Here is a 27,334-nt window from a genome sequence, read left to right as displayed (position 1 = left end):
TCGTTCTTCAATGTTGAAGCGTTCATTTCCAGTAACAGTTTGAATTTTTAGGTTTCCCTCTGTTTTCTCCTATATTGATAGATGTATTTGGAACTCTAAATCCAACACGGTTTGTGCTAGCTTCATGAAACTTGACACAACAAAGTAGTTTCACATTCTATCTCTACGTTTTGTTTCCTCTTGATGTAGCCCTAAGCACTGACTGCCGAGAAGCACTTTCATTGAACGGGGTTGCCAAGCTTCCAAAAATTACGAATCTCCAGAAATCTCAGCAAATATTTTTTCACCAAAACTGGATGATACTTTCAGGTAATGATCAGTACACTAAGGCGACGTGGTTCCCAAATTTCATTCTTCTATGTTGAAGCGTTCATTTACAGTAACAGTTTGAATTTTTAGGTTTCACTCTGTTTTCTCGTATATTGATAGATGTATTTGGAACTCTAAATCCAACACGGTTTGTGCTAGGCTCTTGAAACTTGACAAAACAAAGTAGTTTCACGTTCTATCTCTAGGTTTTGTTTCCTCTTGATGTAGCCCTACGCAGTGACTGGCGAGAAACACTTTCATGGAAAGGGTTGCCAAGCTTCCAAAAATTACGAATCTCCAGATATTTCAGCAAATATTTTTTCACCCAAACTGGATGGTACTTTCAGGTAATGATCAGTACACTAAGGCGACTTGGTTCCCCAAATTTCGTTCTTCTATGTTGAAGCGTTCATTTCCAATAACAGTTTGAATTTTTAGGTTTCACTCTGTTTTCTCCTATATTGATAGATGTATTTGGAACTCTAAATCCAACACGGTTTATGCTAGCTTCTTGAAACTTGACACAACAAAGTAGTTTCACGTTCTATCTCTACGTTTTGTTTCCTCTTGATGTAGCCCTAAGCAGTGACTAGCGAGAAACATTTTCATGGAACGGGGTTGCCAAGCTTCCAAAAATTACGAATCTCCAGAAATCTCAGCAAATATTTTTTCACCCAAACTGGATGATACTTTCAGGTAATGATCAGTACACTAAGGCGACGTGGTTCCCCAAATTTCGTTCTTCTATGTTGAAGCGTTCATTTCCAGTAACAGTTTGAATTTTTAGGTTTCACTCTGTTTTCTCCTATATTGATAGATGTATTTGGAACTCTAAATCCTACAAGGTTTGTGCTAGCTACTTGAAACTTGACACCACAAAGTAGTTTCACATTCTATCTCTACGTTTTGTTTCCTCTTGATGTAGCCCTAAGCAGTGACTGGCGAGAAACACTTTAATGGCAAAGGTTGCCAAGCTTCCAAAAATTACGAATCTCCAGAAATCTCAGCAAATATTTTTTCACCCAAACTGGAGGGTACTTTCAGGTAATGATCAGTACACTAAGGCGACGTGGTTCCCACAATTTCATTCTTCTATGTTGAAGCGTTCATTTCCAGTAACAGTTTGAATTTTTAGGTTTCACTCTGTTTTCTCCTATATTGATAGATGTATTTGGAACTCTAAATCCAACACGGTTTGTGCTAGCTTCTTGAAACTTGACACAACAAAGTAGTTTCACGTTCTATCTCTACGTTTTGTTTCCTCTTGATGTAGCCCTAAGCAGTGACTGGCAAGAAACACTTTCATGGAACGGGGTTGCCAAGCTTCCAAAAATTACGAATCTCCAGAAATCTCAGCAAATATTTTTTCACCCAAACTGGATGATACTTTCAGGTAATGATCAGTACACTAAGGAGACTTGGTTCCCCAAATTTCGTTCTTCTATGTTGAAGCGTTCATTTCCAGTAACAGTTTGAATTTTTAGGTTTCACTCTGTTTTCTCCTATATCGATAGATGTATTTGGAACTCTAAATCCAACACGGTTTGTGCTAGCTTCTTGAAACTTGACAAACAAAGTAGTTTCACGTTCTATCTCTACGTTTTGTTTCCTCTTGATGTAGCCCTAAGCAGTGACAGGCGAGAAACACTTTCATGGAATTAGGTTGCCAAGCTTCCAAAAATTACGAATCTCCAGAAATCTCAGCAAATATTTTTTCACCCAAACTGGATGGTACTTTCAGGAAATGATCAGTACACTAAGGCGACTTGGTTCCCCAAATTTCGTTCTTCTATGTTGAAGCGTTCATTTCCAATAACAGTTTGAATTTTTAGGTTTCACTCTGTTTTCTCCTATATTGATAGATGTATTTGGAACTCTAAATCCAACACGGTTTATGCTAGCTTCTTGAAACTTGACACAACAAAGTAGTTTCACGTTCTATCTCTACGTTTTGTTTCCTCTTGATGTAGCCCTAAGCAGTGACTAGCGAGAAACATTTTCATGGAACGGGGTTGCCAAGCTTCCAAAAATTACGAATCTCCAGAAATCTCAGCAAATATTTTTTCACCCAAACTGGATGATACTTTCAGGTAATGATCAGTACACTAAGGCGACGTGGTTCCCCAAATTTCGTTCTTCTATGTTGAAGCGTTCATTTCCAGTAACAGTTTGAATTTTTAGGTTTCACTCTGTTTTCTCCTATATTGATAGATGTATTTGGAACTCTAAATCCTACACGGTTTGTGCTAGCTACTTGAAACTTGACACCACAAAGTAGTTTCACATTCTATCTCTACGTTTTGTTTCCTCTTGATGTAGCCCTAAGCAGTGACTGGCGAGAAACACTTTAATGGCAAAGGTTGCCAAGCTTCCAAAAATTACGAATCTCCAGAAATCTCAGCAAATATTTTTTCACCCAAACTGGAGGGTACTTTCAGGTAATGATCAGTACACTAAGGCGACGTGGTTCCCACAATTTCATTCTTCTATGTTGAAGCGTTCATTTCCAGTAACAGTTTGAATTTTTAGGTTTCCCTCTGTTTTCTCCTATATTGATAGATGTATTTGGAACTCTAAATCCAACACGGTTTGTGCTAGCTTCTTGAAACTTGACACAACAAAGTAGTTTCACGTTCTATCTCTACGTTTTGTTTCCTCTTGATGTAGCCCTAAGCAGTGACAGGCGAGAAACACTTTCATGGAATTAGGTTGCCAAGCTTCCAAAAATTACGAATCTCCAGAAATCTCAGCAAATATTTTTTCACCCAAACTGGATGATACTTTCAGGTAATGATCAGTACACTAAGGCGACGTGGTTCCTCAAATTTCGTTCTTCAATGTTGAAGCGTTCATTTCCAGTAACAGTTTGAATTTTTAGGTTTCCCTCTGTTTTCTCCTATATTGATAGATGTATTTGGAACTCTAAATCCAACACGGTTTGTGCTAGCTTCTTGAAACTTGACACAACAAAGTAGTTTCACGTTCTATCTCTACGTTTTGTTTCCTCTTGATGTAGCCCTAAGCAGTGACTAGCGAGAAACATTTTCATGGAACGGGGTTGCCAAGCTTCCAAAAATTACGAATCTCCAGAAATCTCAGCAAATATTTTTTCACCCAAACTGGATGATACTTTCAGGTAATGATCAGTACACTAAGGCGACGTGGTTCCCCAAATTTCGTTCTTCTATGTTGAAGCGTTCATTTCCAGTAACAGTTTGAATTTTTAGGTTTCACTCTGTTTTCTCCTATATTGATAGATGTATTTGGAACTCTAAATCCTACACGGTTTGTGCTAGCTACTTGAAACTTGACACCACAAAGTAGTTTCACATTCTATCTCTACGTTTTGTTTCCTCTTGATGTAGCCCTAAGCAGTGACTGGCGAGAAACACTTTAATGGCAAAGGTTGCCAAGCTTCCAAAAATTACGAATCTCCAGAAATCTCAGCAAATATTTTTTCACCCAAACTGGAGGGTACTTTCAGGTAATGATCAGTACACTAAGGCGACGTGGTTCCCACAATTTCATTCTTCTATGTTTAAGCGTTCATTTCCAGTAACAGTTTGAATTTTTAGGTTTCACTCTGTTTTCTCCTATATTGATAGATGTATTTGGAACTCTAAATCCAACACGGTTTGTGCTAGCTTCTTGAAACTTGACACAACAAAGTAGTTTCACGTTCTATCTCTACGTTTTGTTTCCTCTTGATGTAGCCCTAAGCAGTGACTGGCGAGAAACACTTTCATGGAACGGGGTTGCCAAGCTTCCAAAAATTACGAATCTCCAGAAATCTCAGCAAATATTTTTTCACCCAAACTGGATGATACTTTTAGGTAATTATCAGCACACTAAGGCAACGTGGTTCCCCAAATTTCGTTATTCTATGTTGAAGCGTTCATTTCCAGTAACAGTTTGAATTTTTAGGTTTCACTCTGTTTTCTCCTATATCGATAGATGTATTTGGAACTCTTAATCCAACACGGTTTGTGCTAGCTTCTTGAAACTTGACAAACAAAGTAGTTTCACGTTCTATCTCTACGTTTTGTTTCCTCTTGATGTAGCCCTAAGCAGTGACAGGCGAGAAACACTTTCATGGAATTAGGTTGCCAAGCTTCCAAAAATTACGAATCTCCAGAAATCTCAGCAAATATTTTTTCACCCAAACTGGATGATACTTTCAGGTAATGATCAGTACACTAAGGCGACGTGGTTCCTCAAATTTCGTTCTTCAATGTTGAAGCGTTCATTTCCAGTAACAGTTTGAATTTTTAGGTTTCCCTCTGTTTTCTCCTATATTGATAGATGTATTTGGAACTCTAAATCCAACACGGTTTGTGCTAGCTTCTTGAAACTTGACACAACAAAGTAGTTTCACGTTCTATCTCTACGTTTTGTTTCCTCTTGATGTAGCCCTAAGCAGTGACTAGCGAGAAACATTTTCATGGAACGGGGTTGCCAAGCTTCCAAAAATTACGAATCTCCAGAAATCTCAGCAAATATTTTTTCACCCAAACTGGATGATACTTTCAGGTAATGATCAGTACACTAAGGCGACGTGGTTCCCCAAATTTCGTTCTTCTATGTTGAAGCGTTCATTTCCAGTAACAGTTTGAATTTTTAGGTTTCACTCTGTTTTCTCCTATATTGATAGATGTATTTGGAACTCTAAATCCTACACGGTTTGTGCTAGCTACTTGAAACTTGACACCACAAAGTAGTTTCACATTCTATCTCTACGTTTTGTTTCCTCTTGATGTAGCCCTAAGCAGTGACTGGCGAGAAACACTTTAATGGCAAAGGTTGCCAAGCTTCCAAAAATTACGAATCTCCAGAAATCTCAGCAAATATTTTTTCACCCAAACTGGAGGGTACTTTCAGGTAATGATCAGTACACTAAGGCGACGTGGTTCCCACAATTTCATTCTTCTATGTTTAAGCGTTCATTTCCAGTAACAGTTTGAATTTTTAGGTTTCACTCTGTTTTCTCCTATATTGATAGATGTATTTGGAACTCTAAATCCAACACGGTTTGTGCTAGCTTCTTGAAACTTGACACAACAAAGTAGTTTCACGTTCTATCTCTACGTTTTGTTTCCTCTTGATGTAGCCCTAAGCAGTGACTGGCGAGAAACACTTTCATGGAACGGGGTTGCCAAGCTTCCAAAAATTACGAATCTCCAGAAATCTCAGCAAATATTTTTTCACCCAAACTGGATGATACTTTTAGGTAATTATCAGCACACTAAGGCAACGTGGTTCCCCAAATTTCGTTCTTCTATGTTGAAGCGTTCATTTCCAGTAACAGTTTGAATTTTTAGGTTTCCCTCTGTTTTCTCCTATATTGATAGATGTATTTGGAACTCTAAATCCAACACAGTTTGTGCTAGCTTCTTGAAACTTGACACAACAAAGTAGTTTCACATTCTATCTCTACGTTTTGTTTCCTCTTGATGTAGCCATAAGCACTGACTGCCGAGAAGCACTTTCATTGAACGGGGTTGCCAAGCTTCCAAAAATTACGAATCTCCAGAAATCTCAGCAAATATTTTTTCACCAAAACTGGATGATACTTTCAGGTAATGATCAGTACACTAAGGCGACTCGTTTCCCCAAATTTCGTTCTTCTATGTTGAAGCGTTCATTTCCAGTAACAGTTTGAATTTTTAGGTTTCACTCTGTTTTCTCCTATATTGATAGATGTATTTGGAACTCTAAATCCAACACGGTTTGTGCTAGCTTCTTGAAACTTGACACAACAAAGTAGTTTCACGTTCTATCTCTACATTTTGTTTCCTCTTGATGTAGCCCTAAGCAGTGACTGGCGAGAAACACTTTCATGGAAAGGGTTGCCAAGCTTCCAAAAATTACGAATGTCCAGAAATCTCAGCAAATATTTTTTCACCTAAACTGGATGGTACTTTCAGGTAATGATCAGTACACTAAGGCGACTTGGTTCACCAAATTTCGTTCTTCTATGTTGAAGTGTTCAATTCCAGTAACAGTTTGAATTTTTAGGTTTCACTCTGTTTTCTCCTATATTGATAGATGTATTTGGAACTCTAAATCCAACACGGTTGGTGCTAGCTTCTTGAAACTTGACACAACAAAGTAGTTTCACGTTCTATCTCTACATTTTGTTTCCTCTTGATGTAGCCCTAAGCAGTGATTGGCGAGAAACACTTTCATGGAACGGGGTTGCCAAGCTTCCAAAAATTACGAACCTCCAGAAATCTCAGCAAATATTTTTTCACCAAAACTGGATGATACTTTCAGGTAATGATCAGTACACTAAGGACACTTGGTTCCCCAAATTTCGTTCTTCTATGTTGAAGCGTTCATTTCCAGTAACAGTTTGAATTTTTAGGTTTCACTCTGTTTTCTCCTATATCGATAGATGTATTTGGAACTCTAAATCCAACACGGTTTGTGCTAGCTTCTTGAAACTTGACAAACAAAGTAGTTTCACGTTCTATCTCTACGTTTTGTTTCCTCTTGATGTAGCCCTAAGCAGTGACAGGCGAGAAACACTTTCATGGAATTAGGTTGCCAAGCTTCCAAAAATTACGAATCTCCAGAAATCTCAGCAAATATTTTTTCACCCAAACTGGATGGTACTTTCAGGAAATGATCAGTACACTAAGGCGACTTGGTTCCCCAAATTTCGTTCTTCTATGTTGAAGCGTTCATTTCCAATAACAGTTTGAATTTTTAGGTTTCACTCTGTTTTCTCCTATATTGACAGATGTATTTGGAACTCTAAATCCAACACGGTTTATGCTAGCTTCTTGAAACTTGACACAACAAAGTAGTTTCACGTTCTATCTCTACGTTTTGTTTCCTCTTGATGTAGCCCTAAGCAGTGACTAGCGAGAAACATTTTCATGGAACGGGGTTGCCAAGCTTCCAAAAATTACGAATCTCCAGAAATCTCAGCAAATATTTTTTCACCCAAACTGGATGATACTTTCAGGTAATGATCAGTACACTAAGGCGACGTGGTTCCCCAAATTTCGTTCTTCTACGTTGAAGCGTTCATTTCCAGTAACAGTTTGAATTTTTAGGTTTCACTCTGTTTTCTCCTATATTGATAGATGTATTTGGAACTCTAAATCCTACACGGTTTGTGCTAGCTACTTGAAACTTGACACCACAAAGTAGTTTCACATTCTATCTCTACGTTTTGTTTCCTCTTGATGTAGCCCTAAGCAGTGACTGGCGAGAAACACTTTAATGGCAAAGGTTGCCAAGCTTCCAAAAATTACGAATCTCCAGAAATCTCAGCAAATATTTTTTCACCCAAACTGGAGGGTACTTTCAGGTAATGATCAGTACACTAAGGCGACGTGGTTCCCACAATTTCATTCTTCTATGTTGAAGCGTTCATTTCCAGTAACAGTTTGAATTTTTAGGTTTCACTCTGTTTTCTCCTATATTGATAGATGTATTTGGAACTCTAAATCCAACACGGTTTGTGCTAGCTTCTTGAAACTTGACACAACAAAGTAGTTTCACGTTCTATCTCTACGTTTTGTTTCCTCTTGATGTAGCCCTAAGCAGTGACTGGCGAGAAACACTTTCATGGAACGGGGTTGCCAAGCTTCCAAAAATTACGAATCTCCAGAAATCTCAGCAAATATTTTTTCACCCAAACTGGATGATACTTTTAGGTAATTATCAGCACACTAAGGCAACGTGGTTCCCCAAATTTCGTTATTCTATGTTGAAGCGTTCATTTCCAGTAACAGTTTGAATTTTTAGGTTTCACTCTGTTTTCTCCTATATCGATAGATGTATTTGGAACTCTTAATCCAACACGGTTTGTGCTAGCTTCTTGAAACTTGACAAACAAAGTAGTTTCACGTTCTATCTCTACGTTTTGTTTCCTCTTGATGTAGCCCTAAGCAGTGACTGGCGAGAAACACTTTCATGGAATTAGGTTGCCAAGCTTCCAAAAATTACGAATCTCCAGAAATCTCAGCAAATATTTTTTCACCCAAACTGGATGATACTTTCAGGTAATGATCAGTACACTAAGGCGACGTGGTTCCTCAAATTTCGTTCTTCAATGTTGAAGCGTTCATTTCCAGTAACAGTTTGAATTTTTAGGTTTCCCTCTGTTTTCTCCTATATTGATAGATGTATTTGGAACTCTAAATCCAACACGGTTTGTGCTAGCTTCTTGAAACTTGACACAACAAAGTAGTTTCACGTTCTATCTCTACGTTTTGTTTCCTCTTGATGTAGCCCTAAGCAGTGACTAGCGAGAAACATTTTCATGGAACGGGGTTGCCAAGCTTCCAAAAATTACGAATCTCCAGAAATCTCAGCAAATATTTTTTCACCCAAACTGGATGATACTTTCAGGTAATGATCAGTACACTAAGGCGACGTGGTTCCCCAAATTTCGTTCTTCTATGTTGAAGCGTTCATTTCCAGTAACAGTTTGAATTTTTAGGTTTCACTCTGTTTTCTCCTATATTGATAGATGTATTTGGAACTCTAAATCCTACACGGTTTGTGCTAGCTACTTGAAACTTGACACCACAAAGTAGTTTCACATTCTATCTCTACGTTTTGTTTCCTCTTGATGTAGCCCTAAGCAGTGACTGGCGAGAAACACTTTAATGGCAAAGGTTGCCAAGCTTCCAAAAATTACGAATCTCCAGAAATCTCAGCAAATATTTTTTCACCCAAACTGGAGGGTACTTTCAGGTAATGATCAGTACACTAAGGCGACGTGGTTCCCACAATTTCATTCTTCTATGTTGAAGCGTTCATTTCCAGTAACAGTTTGAATTTTTAGGTTTCACTCTGTTTTCTCCTATATTGATAGATGTATTTGGAACTCTAAATCCAACACGGTTTGTGCTAGCTTCTTGAAACTTGACACAACAAAGTAGTTTCACGTTCTATCTCTACGTTTTGTTTCCTCTTGATGTAGCCCTAAGCAGTGACTGGCGAGAAACACTTTCATGGAACGGGGTTGCCAAGCTTCCAAAAATTACGAATCTCCAGAAATCTCAGCAAATATTTTTTCACCCAAACTGGATGATACTTTTAGGTAATTATCAGCACACTAAGGCAACGTGGTTCCCCAAATTTCGTTCTTCTATGTTGAAGCGTTCATTTCCAGTAACAGTTTGAATTTTTAGGTTTCCCTCTGTTTTCTCCTATATTGATAGATGTATTTGGAACTCTAAATCCAACACGGTTTGTGCTAGCTTCTTGAAACTTGACACAACAAAGTAGTTTCACATTCTATCTCTACGTTTTGTTTCCTCTTGATGTAGCCCTAAGCACTGACTGCCGAGAAGCACTTTCATTGAACGGGGTTGCCAAGCTTCCAAAAATTACGAATCTCCAGAAATCTCAGCAAATATTTTTTCACCAAAACTGGAGGGTACTTTCAGGTAATGATCAGTACACTAAGGCGACTCGTTTCCCCAAATTTCGTTCTTCTATGTTGAAGCGTTCATTTCCAGTAACAGTTTGAATTTTTAGGTTTCACTCTGTTTTCTCCTATATTGATAGATGTATTTGGAACTCTAAATCCAACACGGTTTGTGCTAGCTTCTTGAAACTTGACACAACAAAGTAGTTTCACGTTCTATCTCTACATTTTGTTTCCTCTTGATGTAGCCCTAAGCAGTGACTGGCGAGAAACACTTTCATGGAAAGGGTTGCCAAGCTTCCAAAAATTACGAATGTCCAGAAATCTCAGCAAATATTTTTTCACCTAAACTGGATGGTACTTTCAGGTAATGATCAGTACACTAAGGCGACTTGGTTCACCAAATTTCGGTCTTCTATGTTGAAGTGTTCAATTCCAGTAACAGTTTGAATTTTTAGGTTTCACTCTGTTTTCTCCTATATTGATAGATGTATTTGGAACTCTAAATCCAACACGGTTGGTGCTAGCTTCTTGAAACTTGACACAACAAAGTAGTTTCACGTTCTTTCTCTACATTTTGTTTCCTCTTGATGTAGCCCTAAGCAGTGATTGGCGAGAAACACTTTCATGGAACGGGGTTGCCAAGCTTCCAAAAATTACGAATCTCCAGAAATCTCAGCAAATATTTTTTCACCCAAACTGGATGATACTTTCAGGTAATGTTCAGTACACTAAGGAGACGTGGTTCCACAAATTTCGTTCTTCTATGTTGAAGCGTTCATTTCCAGTAACAGTTTGAATTTTTAGGTTTCACTCTGTTTTCTCCTATATTGATAGATGTATTTGGAACTCTAAATCCTACACGGTTTGTGCTAGCTTCTTGAAACTTGACACCACAAAGTAGTTTCACATTCTATCTCTACGTTTTGTTTCCTCTTGATGTAGCCCTAAGCAGTGACTGGCGAGAAACACTTTCATTGAACGGGGTTGCCAAGCTTCCAAAAATTACGAATCTCCAGAAATCTCAGCAAATATTTTTTCACCAAAACTGGATGATACTTTCAGGTAATGATCAGTACACTAAGGTGACGTGGTTCCCCAAATTTCGTTCTTCTATGTTGAAGCATTCATTTCCAGTAACAGTTTGAATTTTTAGGTTTCACTCTGTTTTCTCCTATATTGATAGATGTATTTGGAACTCTAAATCCAACACGGTTGGTGCTAGCTTCTTGAAACTTGACACAACAAAGTAGTTTCACGTTCTATCTCTACATTTTGTTTCCTCTTGATGTAGCCCTAAGCAGTGATTGGCGAGAAACACTTTCATGGAACGGGGTTGCCAAGCTTCCAAAAATTACGAACCTCCAGAAATCTCAGCAAATATTTTTTCACCAAAACTGGATGGTACTTTCAGGTAATGATCAGTACACTAAGTCGACGTGGTTCCCCCAATTTCATTCTTCTATGTTGAAGCGTTCATTTCCAGTAACAGTTTGAATTTTTAGGTTTCACTGTGTTTTCTCCTACATTGATAGATGTATTTGGAACTCTAAATCCAACACGGTTTGTGCTAGGCTCTTGAAACTTGACACAACAAAGTAGTTTCACATTCTATCTCTAGGTTTTGTTTCCTCTTGATGTAGCCCTACGCAGTGACTGGCGAGAAACACTTTCATGGAAAGGGTTGCCAAGATTCCAAAAATTACGAATCTCCAGATATCTCAGCAAATATTTTTTCACCCAAACTGGATGGTACTTTCAGGTAATGATCAGTACACTAAGGCGACTTGGTTCCCCAAATTTCGTTCTTCTATGTTGAAGCGTTCATTTCCAGTAACAGTTTGAATTTTTAGGTTTCACTCTGTTTTCTCCTATATTGATAGATGTATTTGGAATCTAAATCCAACACGGTTTATGCTAGCTTCTTGAAACTTGACACAACAAAGTAGTTTCACGTTCTATCTCTACGTTTTGTTTCCTCTTGATGTAGCCCTAAGCAGTGACTAGCGAGAAACACTTTCATGGAACGGGGTTGCCAAGCTTCCAAAAATTACGAATCTCCAGAAAGCTCAGCAAATATTTTTTTCATCCAAACTGGATGATACTTTCAGGTAATGATCAGTACACTAAGTCGACTTGGTTCCCCATATTTCGTTCTTCTATGTTGAAGCGTTCATTTCCAGTAACAGTTTGAAATTTTAGGTTTCACTCTGTTTTCTCCTATATTGATAGATGTATTTGGAACTCTAAATCCAACACGGTTTGTGCTAGCTTCTTGAAACTTGACACAACAAAGTAGTTTCACGTTCTATCTCTACATTTTGTTTCCTCTTGATGTAGCCCTAAGCAGTGACTGGCAAGAAACACTTTCATGGAACGGGTTGCCAAGCTTCCATAAATTACGAATGTCCAGAAATCTCAGCAAATATTTTTTCACCTAAACTGGATGGTACTTTCAGGTAATTATCAGTACACTAAGGCGACTTGGTTTCCCAAATTTCGTTCTTCTATGTTGAAGCGTTCATTTCCAGTAACAGTTTGAATTTTTAGGTTTCACTCTGTTTTCTCCTATATTGATAGATGTATTTGGAACTCTAAATCCAACACGGTTTGTGCTAGCTTCTTGAAACTTGACACAACAAAGTAGTTTCACGTTCTATCTCTACGTTTTGTTTCCTCTTGATGTAGCCCTAAGCAGTGACTGGCGAGAAACACTTTCATGGAACGGGGTTGCCAAGCTTCCAAAAATTACGAAACTCCAGAAATCTCAGCAAATATTTTTTCACCCAAACTGGATGATACATTCAGGTAATGATCAGTACACTAAGGAGACGTGGTTCCCCAAATTTCGTTCTTCTATGTTGAAGCGTTCATTTCCAGTAACAGTTTGAATTTTTAGGTTTCACTCTGTTTCTCCTATATTGATAGATGTATTTGGAACTCTAAATCCAACACGGTTTGTGCTAGGCTCCTGAAACTTGACACAACAAAGTAGTTTCATGTTCTATCTCTAGGTTTTGTTTCCTCTTGATGTAGCCCTACGCAGTGACTGGCGAGAAACACTTTCATGGAAAGGGTTGCCAAGCTTCCAAAAATTACGAATCTCCAGATATCTCAGCAAATATTTTTTCACCGAAACTGGATGATACTTTCAGGTAATGATCAGTACACTAAGGCGACTTGGTTCCCCAAATTTCGTTCTTCTATGTTGAAGCGTTCATTTCCAGTAACAGTTTGAATTTTTAGGTTTCACTCTGTTTTCTCCTATATTGATAGATGTATTTGGAACTCTAAATCCAACACGGTTTGTGCTTGCTTCTTGAAAGTTGACACAACAAAGTAGTTTCACGTTCTATCTCTACATTTTGTTTCCTCTTGATGTAGCCCTAAGCAGTAACTGGCGAGAAACACTTTCATGGAACGGGGTTGCCAAGCTTCCAAAAATTACGAATCTCCAGAAATCTCAGCAAATGTTTTTTCACCAAAACTGGATGGTACTTTCAGGTAATGATCAGTACACTAAGGCGACGTGGTTCCCCCAATTTCATTCTTCTATGTTGAAGCGTTCATTTCCAGTAACAGTTTGAATTTTTAGGTTTCACTCTGTTTTCTCCTATATTGATAGATGTATTTGGAACTCTAAATCCAACACGGTTTGTGCTAGGCTCTTGAAACTTGACACAACAAAGTAGTTTCACGTTCTATCTCTATGTTTTGTTTCCTCTTGATGTAGCCCTAAGCAGTGACTGGCGAGATACACTTACATGGAAAGGGGTTGCCAAGCTTCCAAAAATTACGAATCTCCAGAAATCTCAGCAAATATTTTTTCACCCAAACTGGATGATACTTTGAGGTAATGATCAGTACACTAAGGCGACTTGGTTCCCCAAATTTCGTTCTTCTATGTTGAAGCGTTCATTTCCAGTAACAGTTTGAATTTTTAGGTTTCACTCTGTTTTCTCCTATATTGATAGATGTATTTGGAACTCTAAATCCAAGACGGTTTGTGCTAGCTTCTTGAAACTTGACACAACAAAGTAGTTTCACGTTCTCTCTCTACGCTTTGTTTCCTCTTGATGTAGCCCTAAGCAGTGACTGGCCAGAAACACTTTCATGGGAAGGGGTTGCCAAGCTTCCAAAAATTACGAATCTCCAGAAATCTCAGCAAATATTTTTTCACCCAAACTGGATGATACTTTCAGGTAATGATCAGTACACTAAGGCGACTTGGTTCCCCAAATTTCGTTCTTCTATGTTGAAGCGTTCATTTCCAGTAACAGTTTGAATTTTTAGGTTTCACTCTGTTTTCTCCTATATTGATAGATGTATTTGGAACTCTAAATCCAACACGGTTTATGCTAGCTTCTTGAAACTTGACACAACAAAGTAGTTTCACGTTCTATCTCTACATTTTGTTTCCTCTTGATGTAGCCCTAAGCAGTGACTGGCGAGAAACACTTTCATGGAACGGGGTTGCCAAGCTTCCAAAAATTACGAATCTCCAGAAATCTCAGCAAATATTTTTTCACCCAAACTGGATGATACTTTCAGGTAATGATCAGTACACTAAGGTGACGTGGTTCCCCAAATTTCGTTCTTCTATGTTGAAGCGTTCATTTCCAGTAACAGTTTGAATTTTTAGGTTTCACTCTGTTTTCTCCTATATTGATAGATGTATTTGGAACTCTAAATCCAACACGGTTTGTGCTAGCTTCTTGAAACTTGACACAACAAAGTAGTTTCACGTTCTATCTCTACATTTTGTTTCCTCTTGATGTAGCCCTAAGCAGTAACTGGCGAGAAACACTTTCATGGAACGGGGTTGCCAAGCTTCCAAAAATTACGATTCTCCAGAAATCTCAGCAAATGTTTTTTCACCAAAACTGGATGGTACTTTCAGGTAATGATCAGTACACTAAGGCGACGTGGTTCCCCAATTTCATTCTTCTATGTTGAAGCGTTCATTTCCATTAACAGTTTGAATTTTTAGGTTTCACTCTGTTTCTCCTATATTGATAGATGTATTTGGAACTCTAAATCCAACACGGTTTGTGCTAGGCTCCTGAAACTTGACACAACAAAGTAGTTTCATGTTCTATCTCTAGGTTTTGTTTCCTCTTGATGTAGCCCTACGCAGTGACTGGCGAGAAACACTTTCATGGAAAGGGTTGCCAAGCTTCCAAAAATTACGAATCTCCAGATATCTCAGCAAATATTTTTTCACCCAAACTGGATGATACTTTCAGGTAATGATCAGTACACTAAGGCGACTTGGTTCCCCAAATTTCGTTCTTCTATGTTGAAGCGTTCATTTCCAGTAACAGTTTGAATTTTTAGGTTTCACTCTGTTTTCTCCTATATTGATAGATGTATTTGGAACTCTAAATCCAACACGGTTTGTGCTAGCTTCTTGAAACTTGACACAACAAAGTAGTTTCACGTTCTATCTCTACATTTTGTTTCGTCTTGATGTAGCCCTAAGCAGTAACTGGCGAGAAACACTTTCATGGAACGGGGTTGCCAAGCTTCCAAAAATTACGAATCTCCAGAAATCTCAGCAAATGTTTTTTCACCAAAACTGGATGGTACTTTCAGGTAATGATCAGTACACTAAGGCGACGTGGTTCCCCCAATTTCATTCTTCTATGTTGAAGCGTTCATTTCCAGTAACAGTTTGAATTTTTAGGTTTCACTCTGTTTTCTCCTATTTTGATAGATGTATTTGGAACTCTAAATCCAACACGGTTTGTGCTAGGCTCTTGAAACTTGACACAACAAAGTAGTTTCACGTTCTATCTCTATGTTTTGTTTCCTCTTGATGTAGCCCTAAGCAGTGACTGGCGAGATACACTTACATGGAAAGGGGTTGCCAAGCTTCCAAAAATTACGAATCTCCAGAAATCTCAGCAAATATTTTTTCACCCAAACTGGATGATACTTTGAGGTAATGATCAGTACACTAAGGCGACTTGGTTCCCCAAATTTCGTTCTTCTATGTTGAAGCGTTCATTTCCAGTAACAGTTTGAATTTTTAGGTTTCACTCTGTTTTCTCCTATATTGATAGATGTATTTGGAACTCTAAATCCAACACGGTTTGTGCTAGCTTCTTGAAACTTGACACAACAAAGTAGTTTCACGTTCTATCTCTATGTTTTGTTTCCTCTTGATTTAGGCCTAAGCAGTGACTGGCGAGAAACACTTTAATGGGAAGCGATTGCCAAGCTTCCAAAAATTAAGAAACTCCAGAAATCTCAGCAAATATTTTTTCACCCAAAATGGATGATACTTTCAGGAAATGATCAGTACATTAAGTCGACGTGGTTCCCCAAGTTTCGTTCTTCTATGTTGAAGCGTTCATTTCCAGTAACAGTTTGAATTTTTAGGTTTCACTCTGTTTTCTCCTATATTGATAGATGTATTTGGAACTCTAAATCCAACACGGTTTGTGCTAGCTTCTTGAAACTTGACACAACAAAGTAGTTTCACGTTCTATCTCTACGTTTTGTTTCCTCTTGATGTAGCCCTAAGCAGTGACTGGCCAGAAACACTTTCATGGGAAGGGGTTGCCAAGCTTCCAAAAATTACGAATCTCCAGAAATCTCAGCAAATATTTTTTCACCCAAACTGGATGATACTTTCAGGTAATGATCAGTACACTAAGGCGACTTGGTTCCCCAAATTTCGTTCTTCTATGTTGAAGCGTTCATTTCCAGTAACAGTTTGAATTTTTAGGTTTCACTCTGTTTTCTCCTATATTGATAGATGTATTTGGAACTCTAAATCCAACACGGTTTATGCTAGCTTCTTGAAACTTGACACAACAAAGTAGTTTCACGTTCTATCTCTACATTTTGTTTCCTCTTGATGTAGCCCTAAGCAGTGACTGGCGAGAAACACTTTCATGGAACGGGGTTGCCAAGCTTCCAAAAATTACGAATCTCCAGAAATCTCAGCAAATATTTTTTCACCCAAACTGGATGATACTTTCAGGTAATGATCAGTACACTAAGGTGACGTGGTTCCCCAAATTTCGTTCTTCTATGTTGAAGCGTTCATTTCCAGTAACAGTTTGAATTTTTAGGTTTCACTCTGTTTTCTCCTATATTGATAGATGTATTTGGAACTCTAAATCCAACACGGTTTGTGCTAGCTTCTTGAAACTTGACACAACAAAGTAGTTTCACGTTCTATCTCTACGTTTTGTTTCCTCTTGATGTAGCCCTAAGCAGTAACTGGCGAGAAACACTTTCATGGAACGGGGTTGCCAAGCTTCCAAAAATTACGAATCTCCAGAAATCTCAGCAAATGTTTTTTCACCAAAACTGGATGGTACTTTCAGGTAATGATCAGTACACTAAGGCGACGTGGTTCCCCAATTTCATTCTTCTATGTTGAAGCGTTCATTTCCAGTAACAGTTTGAATTTTTAGGTTTCACTCTGTTTCTCCTATATTGATAGATGTATTTGGAACTCTAAATCCAACACGGTTTGTGCTAGGCTCCTGAAACTTGACACAACAAAGTAGTTTCATGTTCTATCTCTAGGTTTTGTTTCCTCTTGATGTAGCCCTACGCAGTGACTGGCGAGAAACACTTTCATGGAAATGGTTGCCAAGCTTCCAAAAATTACGAATCTCCAGATATCTCAGCAAATATTTTTTCACCCAAACTGGATGATACTTTCAGGTAATGATCAGTACACTAAGGCGACTTGGTTCCCCAAATTTCGTTCTTCTATGTTGAAGCGTTCATTTCCAGTAACAGTTTGAATTTTTAGGTTTCACTCTGTTTTCTCCTATATTGATAGATGTATTTGGAACTCTAAATCCAACACGGTTTGTGCTAGCTTCTTGAAACTTGACACAACAAAGTAGTTTCACGTTCTATCTCTACATTTTGTTTCCTCTTGATGTAGCCCTAAGCAGTAACTGGCGAGAAACACTTTCATGGAACGGGGTTGCCAAGCTTCCAAAAATTACGAATCTCCAGAAATCTCAGCAAATGTTTTTTCACCAAAACTGGATGGTACTTTCAGGTAATGATCAGTACACTAAGGCGACGTGGTTCCCCCAATTTCATTCTTCTATGTTGAAGCGTTCATTTCCAGTAACAGTTTGAATTTTTAGGTTTCACTCTGTTTTCTCCTATATTGATAGATGTTTTTGGAACTCTAAATCCAACACGGTTTGTGCTAGGCTCTTGAAACTTGACACAACAAAGTAGTTTCACGTTCTATCTCTATGTTTTGTTTCCTCTTGATGTAGCCCTAAGCAGTGACTGGCGAGATACACTTACATGGAAAGGGGTTGCCAAGCTTCCAAAAATTACGAATCTCCAGAAATCTCAGCAAATATTTTTTCACCCAAACTGGATGATACTTTCAGGTAATGATCAGTACACTAAGGCGACTTGGTTCCCCAAATTTCGTTCTTCTATGTTGAAGCATTCATTTCCAGTAACAGTTTGAATTTTTAGGTTTCACTCTGTTTTCTCCTATATTGATAGATGTATTTGGAACTCTAAATCCAACACGGTTTGTGCTAGCTTCTTGAAACTTGACACAACAAAGTAGTTTCACGTTCTATCTCTATGTTTTGTTTCCTCTTGATTTAGGCCTAAGCAGTGACTGGCGAGAAACACTTTAATGGGAAGCGATTGCCAAGCTTCCAAAAATTAAGAAACTCCAGAAATCTCAGCAAATATTTTTTCACCCAAAATGGATGATACTTTCAGGAAATGATCAGTACATTAAGTCGACGTGGTTTCCCAAGTTTCGTTCTTCTATGTTGAAGCCTTCATTTCCAGTAACAGTTTGAATTTTTAGGTTTCACTCTGTTTTCTCCTATATTGATAGATGTATTTGGAACTCTAAATCCAACACGGTTTGTGCTAGCTTCTTGAAACTTGACACAACAAAGTAGTTTCACGTTCTATCTCTACGTTTTGTTTCCTCTTGATGTAGCCCTAAGCAGTGACTGGCCAGAAACACTTTCATGGGAAGGGGTTGCCAAGCTTCCAAAAATTACGAATCTCCAGAAATCTCAGCAAATATTTTTTCACCCAAACTGGATGATACTTTCAGGTAATGATCAGTACACTAAGGCGACTTGGTTCCCCAAATTTCGTTCTTCTATGTTGAAGCGTTCATTTCCAGTAACAGTTTGAATTTTTAGGTTTCACTCTGTTTTCTCCTATATTGATAGATGTATTTGGAACTCTAAATCCAACACGGTTTATGCTAGCTTCTTGAAACTTGACACAACAAAGTAGTTTCACGTTCTATCTCTACATTTTGTTTCCTCTTGATGTAGCCCTAAGCAGTGACTGGCGAGAAACACTTTCATGGAACGGGGTTGCCAAGCTTCCAAAAATTACGAATCTCCAGAAATCTCAGCAAATATTTTTTCACCCAAACTGGATGATACTTTCAGGTAATGATCAGTACACTAAGGTGACGTGGTTCCCCAAATTTCGTTCTTCTATGTTGAAGCGTTCATTTCCAGTAACAGTTTGAATTTTTAGGTTTCACTCTGTTTTCTCCTATATTGATAGATGTATTTGGAACTCTAAATCCAACACGGTTTGTGCTAGCTTCTTGAAACTTGACACAACAAAGTAGTTTCACGTTCTATCTCTACATTTTGTTTCCTCTTGATGTAGCCCTAAGCAGTAACTGGCGAGAAACACTTTCATGGAACGGGGTTGCCAAGCTTCCAAAAATTACGAATCTCCAGAAATCTCAGCAAATGTTTTTTCACCAAAACTGGATGGTACTTTCAGGTAATGATCAGTACACTAAGGCGACGTGGTTCCCCCAATTTCATTCTTCTATGTTGAAGCGTTCATTTCCAGTAACAGTTTGAATTTTTAGGTTTCACTCTGTTTTCTCCTATATTGATAGATGTATTTGGAACTCTAAATCCAACACGGTTTGTGCTAGGCTCTTGAAACTTGACACAACAAAGTAGTTTCACGTTCTATCTCTATGTTTTGTTTCCTCTTGATGTAGCCCTAAGCAGTGACTGGCGAGAAACACTTTCATGGAACGGGGTTGCCAAGCTTCCAAAAATTACGAATCTCCAGAAATCTCAGCAAATATTTTTTCACCCAAACTGGATGATACTTTCAGGTAATGATCAGTACACTAAGGCGACTTGGATCCCCAAATTTCGTTCTTCTATGTTGAAGCGTTCATTTCCAGTAACAGTTTGAATTTTTAGGTTTCACTCTGTTTTCTCCTATATTGATAGATGTATTTGGAACTCTAAATCCAACACGGTTTGTGCTAGCTTCTTGAAACTTGACACAACAAAGTAGTTTCACGTTCTATCTCTATGTTTTGTTTCCTCTTGATTTAGGCCTAAGCAGTGACTGGCGAGAAACACTTTCATGGGAAGCGATTGCCAAGCTTCCAAAAATTAAGAAACTCCAGAAATCTCAGCAAATATTTTTTCACCCAAAATGGATGATACTTTCAGGAAATGATCAGTACATTAAGTCGACGTGGTTCCCCAAGTTTCGTTCGTCTATGTTGAAGCGTTCATTTCCAGTAAGAGTTTGAATTTTTAGGTTTCACTCTGTTTTCTCCTATATTGATAGATGTATTTGGAACTCTAAATCCAACACGGTTTGTGCTAGCTTCTTGAAACTTGACACAACAAAGTAGTTTCACGTTCTATCTCTACGTTTTGTTTCCTCTTGATGTAGCCCTAAGCAGTGACTGGCCAGAAACACTTTCATGGGAAGGGGTTGCCAAGCTTCCAAAAATTACGAATCTCCAGAAATCTCAGCAAATATTTTTTCACCCAAACTGGATGATACTTTCAGGTAATGATCAGTACACTAAGGCGACTTGGTTCCCCAAATTTCGTTCTTCTATGTTGAAGCGTTCATTTCCAGTAACAGTTTGAATTTTTAGGTTTCACTCAGTTTTCTCCTATATTGATAGATGTATTTGGAACTCTAAATTCAACACGGTTTGTGCTAGCTTCTTGAAACTTGACACAACAAAGTAGTTTCACGTTCTATCTCTACATTTTATTTCCTCTTGATGTAGCCCTAAGCAGTGATTGGCGAGAAACCCTTTCATGGAACGGGCTTGCCAATCTTCCAAAAATTACGAATCTCCAGAAATCTCAGCAAATATTTTTTCACCAAAACTGGATGGTACTTTCAGGTAATGATCAGTACACTAAGGCGACGTGGTTCCCCCAATTTCATTCTTCTATGTTGAAGCGTTCATTTCCAGTAACAGTTTGAATTTTTAGGTTTCACTCTGTTTTCTCCTATATTGATAGATGTATTTGGAACTCTAAATCCAACACGGTATGTGCTAGCTTCTTGAAACTTGACACAAGAAAGTAGTTTCACGTTCTATCTCTACGTTTTGTTTCCTCTTGATGTAGCCCTAAGCAGTGACTGGCGAGAAACACATTCATTGAAATGGGTTGCCAAGCTTCCAAAAATTACGAGTCTCCAACAATCTCAGCAAATATTTTTTCACCCACACTGGATGATACTTTCACGTAATGATCAGTACCCTCATACCACTTGGTTCACCAAATTTCGTTCTTCTATGTTGAAGGGTTCGTTTCTAGTAACAGTTTGAATTTTGGGGTTTCACACTGTTTTCTCCCATATTGATAGATGTATTTGGAACTCTAAATCCAACACGGTTTGTGCTAGCTTCTTGAAACTTGACACAACAAAGTAGTTTCACGTTCTATCTCTACGATTTCTTTCCTCTTGATGTAGCCCTAAGCAGTGACTGGCGAGAAACACTTTCATTGAAAGTGGTTGCCAACTTCCAAAAATTACGAGTCTCCAGCAATCTCAGCAAATATTTTTCACCCACAAAGGATGATACTTTCACGTAATGATCAGTACCCTGAGACCACTTGGTTCCTCAAATTTCGTTCTTCTATGTTGAAGAGTTCATTTCCAGTAACAGTTTGAATTTTGGCGTTACACACTGTTTTCTCCTATATTGATAGATGTATTTGGAACTCTAAATCCAACACGGTTTGTGCTAGCTTCTTGAAACTTGACACAAGAAAGTAGTTTCAAGTTCTATCTCTATGTTTTCTAACCTGTTGGTGTAGCCCCAAGCAGATGCCTCGCGAGAAACACTTTCATTGAAAGGGGTTGCCAAGCTTCCAAAAATTACGAGTCTCCAGCAATCTCAGCAAATATTTTTTCACCCAAACTGGATGATACTTTCAGGTAATGATCAGTACACTAAGCCCACTTGGTTTTCCAAATTTCGTTCTTCTATGTTGAAGCGTTCGTTTCCAGTAACAGTTTGAATTTTGGCGTTTCACACTGTTTTCTCCTATATTGATAGATATATTTGGAACTCTAAATCCAACACGGTTTGTGCTAGCTTCTTGAAACTTGACACAAGAAAGTAGTTTCAAGTTCTATCTCTATGTTTTGTAACCTGTTGGTGTAGCCCTAAGCAGTGACTGGCGAGAAACAGTTTCATTGAAATGGGTTGCCAAGCTTCCAAAAATTACGAGTCTCCAACAATCTCAGCAAATATTTTTTCACCCAAACTGGATGATACACCCAGGTAATGATCAGTACACTAAGCCCACTTGGTTCCCCAAATTTCATTCTTCTATTAAGCATTTGTTTCCAGTAACAGTTTGAAATTTGGCGTTTCACACTATTTTCTCCTATATTGATAGATGTATTTGGAACTCTAAATCCAACACGGTTTGTGCTAGCTTCTTGAAACTTGACACAATAAAGTAGATTCAAGTTCTATTTCTATGTTTTGTTTCCTCTTGATATAGCCCTAAGGAGTGACTGGCGAGAAACACTTTCATTGAAAGGGGTTGCCAAGCTTCCAAAAATTACGAGTCTCCAGCAACCTCAGCAAATATTTTTTTCACCCAAACTGGATGATACACCCAGGTAATGATCAGTACACTAAGCCCACTTGGTTCCCCAAATTTCATTCTTCTATGTTGAAGTGTTCGTTTCCAGTAACAGTTTGAATTTTGGCGTTTCACACTGTTTTCTCCTATATTGACAGATGTATTTGGAACTCTAAATCCAACACGGTTTGTGCTAGCTTCTTGAAACTTGACACAATAAAGTAGTTTCAAGTTCTATCTCTATGTTTTCTTTCCTATTGATGTAGCCCTACGCAGCGAATGGCGAGAAACACTTTAATAGAAAGTGTTTGCCAAGCTTCCAAAAATTACGATTCTCCCAGAAATCTCAGCAAATATTTTTTCACCCACAAAGGATGATACTTTCACGTAATGATCAGTACCCTCAGACCACTTGGTTCCCCGAATTTCGTTCTTCTATGTTGACGCGTTCGTTTCCAGTAACAGTTTGAATTTTGGCGTTTCACACTGTTTTCTCCTATATTGATAGATGTATTTGGAACTCTAAATCCAACACGGTTTGTGCTAGCTTCTTGAAACTTGACACAATAAAGTAGTTTCAAGTTCTATCTCTATGTTTTGTTTCCTCTTGATGTAGCCCCAAGCAGATGCCTGGCGAGAAACACTTTCATTGAAAGGGGTTGCCAAGCTTCCAAAAATTACGAGTCTCCAGCAATCTCAGCAAATATTTTTTCACCCAAACTGGATGATACTTTCAGGTAATGATCAGTACACTAAGACCACTTGGTTTTCAAAATTTCGTTCTTCTATGTTGAAGCGTTCGTTTCCAGTAACAGTTTGAATTTTGGCGTTTCAAACTGTTTTCTCCTATATTGATAGATATATTTGGAACTCTAAATCCAACACGGTTGGTGCTAGCTTCTTGAAACTTGACACAAGAAAGTAGTTTCAAGTTCTATCTCTATGTTTTGTAACCTGTTGGTGTAGCCCTAAGCAGTGACTGGCGAGAAACACTTTCATTGAAAGGGGTTGCCAAGCTTCCAAAAATTACGAGTCTCCAGCAATCTCAGCAAATATTTTTTCACCCAAACTGGATGATACACCCAGGTAATGATCAGTACACTAAGCCCACTTGGTTCCCCAGAATTCGTTCTTCTATGTTGATGCGTTCGTTTCCAGTAACAGTTTGAATTTTGGCGTTTCACACTGTTTTCTCCTATATTGACAGATGTATTTGGAACTCTAAATCCAACACGGTTTTTGCTACCTTCTTGAAACTTGACACAATAAAGTAGTTTCAAGTTCTATCTCTATGTTTTCTTTCCACTTGATGTAGCCCTAAGCAGCGAATGGCGAGAAACACTTTCATAGAAAGGGTTTGCCAAGCTTCCAAAAATTACGATTCTCCCAGAAATATCAGCAAATATTTTTTCACCCAAACTGGATGATACTTTCAGGTAATGATCAGTACACTAAGCCCACTTGTTTCCCCAAATTTCGTTCTTCTATGTTGAAGCGTTCGTTTCCAGTAACAGTTTGAATTTTGGCGTTTCACACTGTTTTCTCCTATATTGATAGATATATTTGGAACTGCAAATCCAACAGGGTTTGTGCTAGCTTAATGAAACTTGACACAAGAAAGTAGTTTCAAGTTCTATCTCTATGTTTTGTTTCCTCTTGATGTAGCCCTAAGCAGTGACTGGCGAGAAACACTTTCATTGAAAGTGGTTGCCAACTTCCAAAAATTACGAGTTTCCAGCAATCTCATCAAATATTTTTTCACCCACACTGGATGATACTTTCACGTAATGATCAGTACCCTCAGGCCACTTGGTTCCCCAAATTTTGTTCTTCTATGTTGAATCGTTCGTTTACATTAACAGTTTGAATTTTGGGGTTTCATACTGTTTTCTCCTATATTGATAGATGTATTTGGAACTCGAAATCCAACACGGTTTGTGCTAGGTTCTTGAAACTTGACACAATAACATAGTTTCAAGTTCTATCTCTATGTTTTGTTTCCTCTTGATGTAGCCCTAAGCAGATGCCTGGCGAGAAACACTTTCATTGAAAGGGGTTGCCAAGCTTCCAAAAATTAGGAGTCTCCAGCAATCTCAGCAAATATTTTTTTCACCCAAACTGGATGATACTTTCAGGTAATGATCAGTACACTCAGCCCACGTGGTTCCCCAAATTTTGTTCTTCTATGTGAAGCGTTCGTTTTCTGTAATAGTTTGAATTTTGGCGTTTCACACTGTTTTCTCCTATATTGATAGATGTATTTGGAACTCTAAATCCAACACGGTTTGTGCTAGCTTCTTGAAACTTGACACAATAAAGTAGTTTCAAGTTCTATCTCTATGTTTTCTTTCCTCTTGATGTAGCCCTAAGCAGTGACTGGCGAGAAATACTTTCATTGAAAGGGATTGCCAAGATTCCAAAATTTATGAGTCTCCAGCAATCTCAGCAAATATTTTTTCACCCAAACTGGATGATACACCCAGGTAATGATCAGTACAGTAAGCCCACTTGGTTGCCCAAATTTCGTTCTTCTATGTTGAAGTGTTCGTTTCCAGTAACAGTTTGAATTTTGGCGTTTCACACTATTTTCTCCTATATTGATAGATGTATTTGGAACTCTAAATCCAACACGGTTTGTTCTAGCTTCTTGAAACTTGACACAATAAAGTAGTTTCAAGTTCTATCTCTATGTTTTCTTTCCTCTTAATGTAGCCCGAAGGAGTGACTGGCGAGAAACACTTTCATTGAAAGGGGTTGCCAAGCTTCCAAAAATTACGAGTCTCCAGCAATCTCAGCAAATATTTTTTCACCCAAACTGGATGATACACCCAGGTAATGATCAGTACACTAAGCCCACTTGGTTCCCCAGATTTCGTTCTTCTATGTTGAATCGTTCGTTTACAGTAACAGTTTGAATTTTGGGGTTTCACACTGTTTTCTCCTATATTGATAGATGTATTTGGATCTCGAAATCCAACACGGTTTGTGCTAGGTTCTTGAAACTTGACACAATAACATAGTTTCAAGTTCTATCTCTATGTTTTGTTTCCTCTTGATGTAGCCCTAAGCAGATGCCTGGCGAGAAACACTTTCATTGAAAGGGGTTGCCAAGCTTCCAAAAATTAGGAGTCTCCAGCAAATTCAGCAAATATTTTTTTTACCCAAACTGGATGATACTTTCAGGTAATGATCAGTACACTCAGCCCAGTTGGTTCCCCAAATTTTGTTCTTCTATGTTGAAGTGTTCGTTTCCAGTAACAGTTTGAATTTTGGCGTTTCACACTGTTTTCTCCTATATTGATAGATGTATTTGGAACTCGAAATCCAACACGGTTTGTGCTAGCTTCTTGAAACTTGACACAAGAAAGTAGTTTCAAGTTCTATCTCTATGTTTTGTAACCTGTTGGTGTAGCCCTAAGCAGTGACTGGCGAGAAACAGTTTCATAGAAATGGGTTGCCAAGCTTCCAAAAATTACGAGTCTCCAACAATCTCAGCAAATATTTTTTCACCCAAACTGGATGATACTTTCAGGTAATGATCAGTACACTAAGCCCACTGGGTTCCCCAAATTACGTTCTTCTATGTTGAATCGTTCGTTTCCAGTAACCGTTTGAATTTTGGCATTTCACACTGTTTTCTCCTATATTGATAGATGTATTTGGAACTCTAAATCCAACACGGTTTGTGCTAGCTTCTTGAAACTTGACACAAGAAAGTAGTTTCAAGTGCTGTCTCTATGTTTTCTTTCCTATTGATGTAGCCCTAAGCAGTGACTGGCGAGAAACACTTTCATTGAAAGTGGTTGCCAACTTCCAAAAATTACGAGTCTCCAGCAATCTCAGCAAATATTTTTCACCCACAAAGGATGATACTTTCACGTAATGATCAGTACCCTCAGACCACTTGGTTCCCCAAATTTCGTTCTTCTATGTTGAAGCGTTCATTTCCAGTAACAGTTTGAATTTTGGCGTTTCACACTGTTTTCTCCTATATTGATAGATGTATTTGGAACTCTAAATCCAACACGGTTTGTGCTAGCTTCTTGAAACTTGACACAAGAAAGTAGTTTCAAGTTCTATCTCTATGTTTTCTAACCTGTTGGTGTAGCCCCAAGCAGATGCCTGGCGAGAAACACTTTCATTGAAAGGGGTTGCCAAGCTTCCAAAAATTACGAGTCTCCAGCAATCTCAGCAAATATTTTTTCACCCAAACTGGATGATACTTTCAGGTAATGATCAGTACACTAAGCCCACTTGGTTTTCCAAATTTCGTTCTTCTATGTTGAAGCGTTCGTTTCCAGTAACAGTTTGAATTTTGGCGTTTCACACTGTTTTCTCCTATATTGATAGATATATTTGGAACTCTAAATCCAACACGGTTTGTGCTAGCTTCTTGAAACTTGACACAAGAAAGTAGTTTCAAGTTCTATCTCTATGTTTTGTAACCTGTTGGTGTAGCCCTACGCAGCGAATGGCGAGAAACACTTTAATAGAAAGTGTTTGCCAAGCTTCCAAAAATTACGATTCTCCCAGAAATCTCAGCAAATATATTTTCACCCAAACTGGATGATACTTTCAGGTAATGATCAGTACACTAAGCCCACTTGTTTCCACAAATTTCGTTCTTTTATGTGGAAGCGTTTGTTTCCAGTAAAAGTTTGAATTTTGGCGTTTCACACTGTTTTCTCCTATAGTGATAGATGTATTTGGAACTCGAAATCCAACACGGTTTGTGCTAGCTTAATGAAACTTG

This window comes from Spermophilus citellus, assembly GCF_964194105.1.
Source record: "Spermophilus citellus genome assembly, chromosome: 2".
NCBI classification, from domain to species: Eukaryota; Metazoa; Chordata; class Mammalia; order Rodentia; family Sciuridae; genus Spermophilus; species Spermophilus citellus.
The sequence above is the reverse complement of the archived record's forward strand: the minus strand, read 5'-3'. Positions refer to the sequence as shown.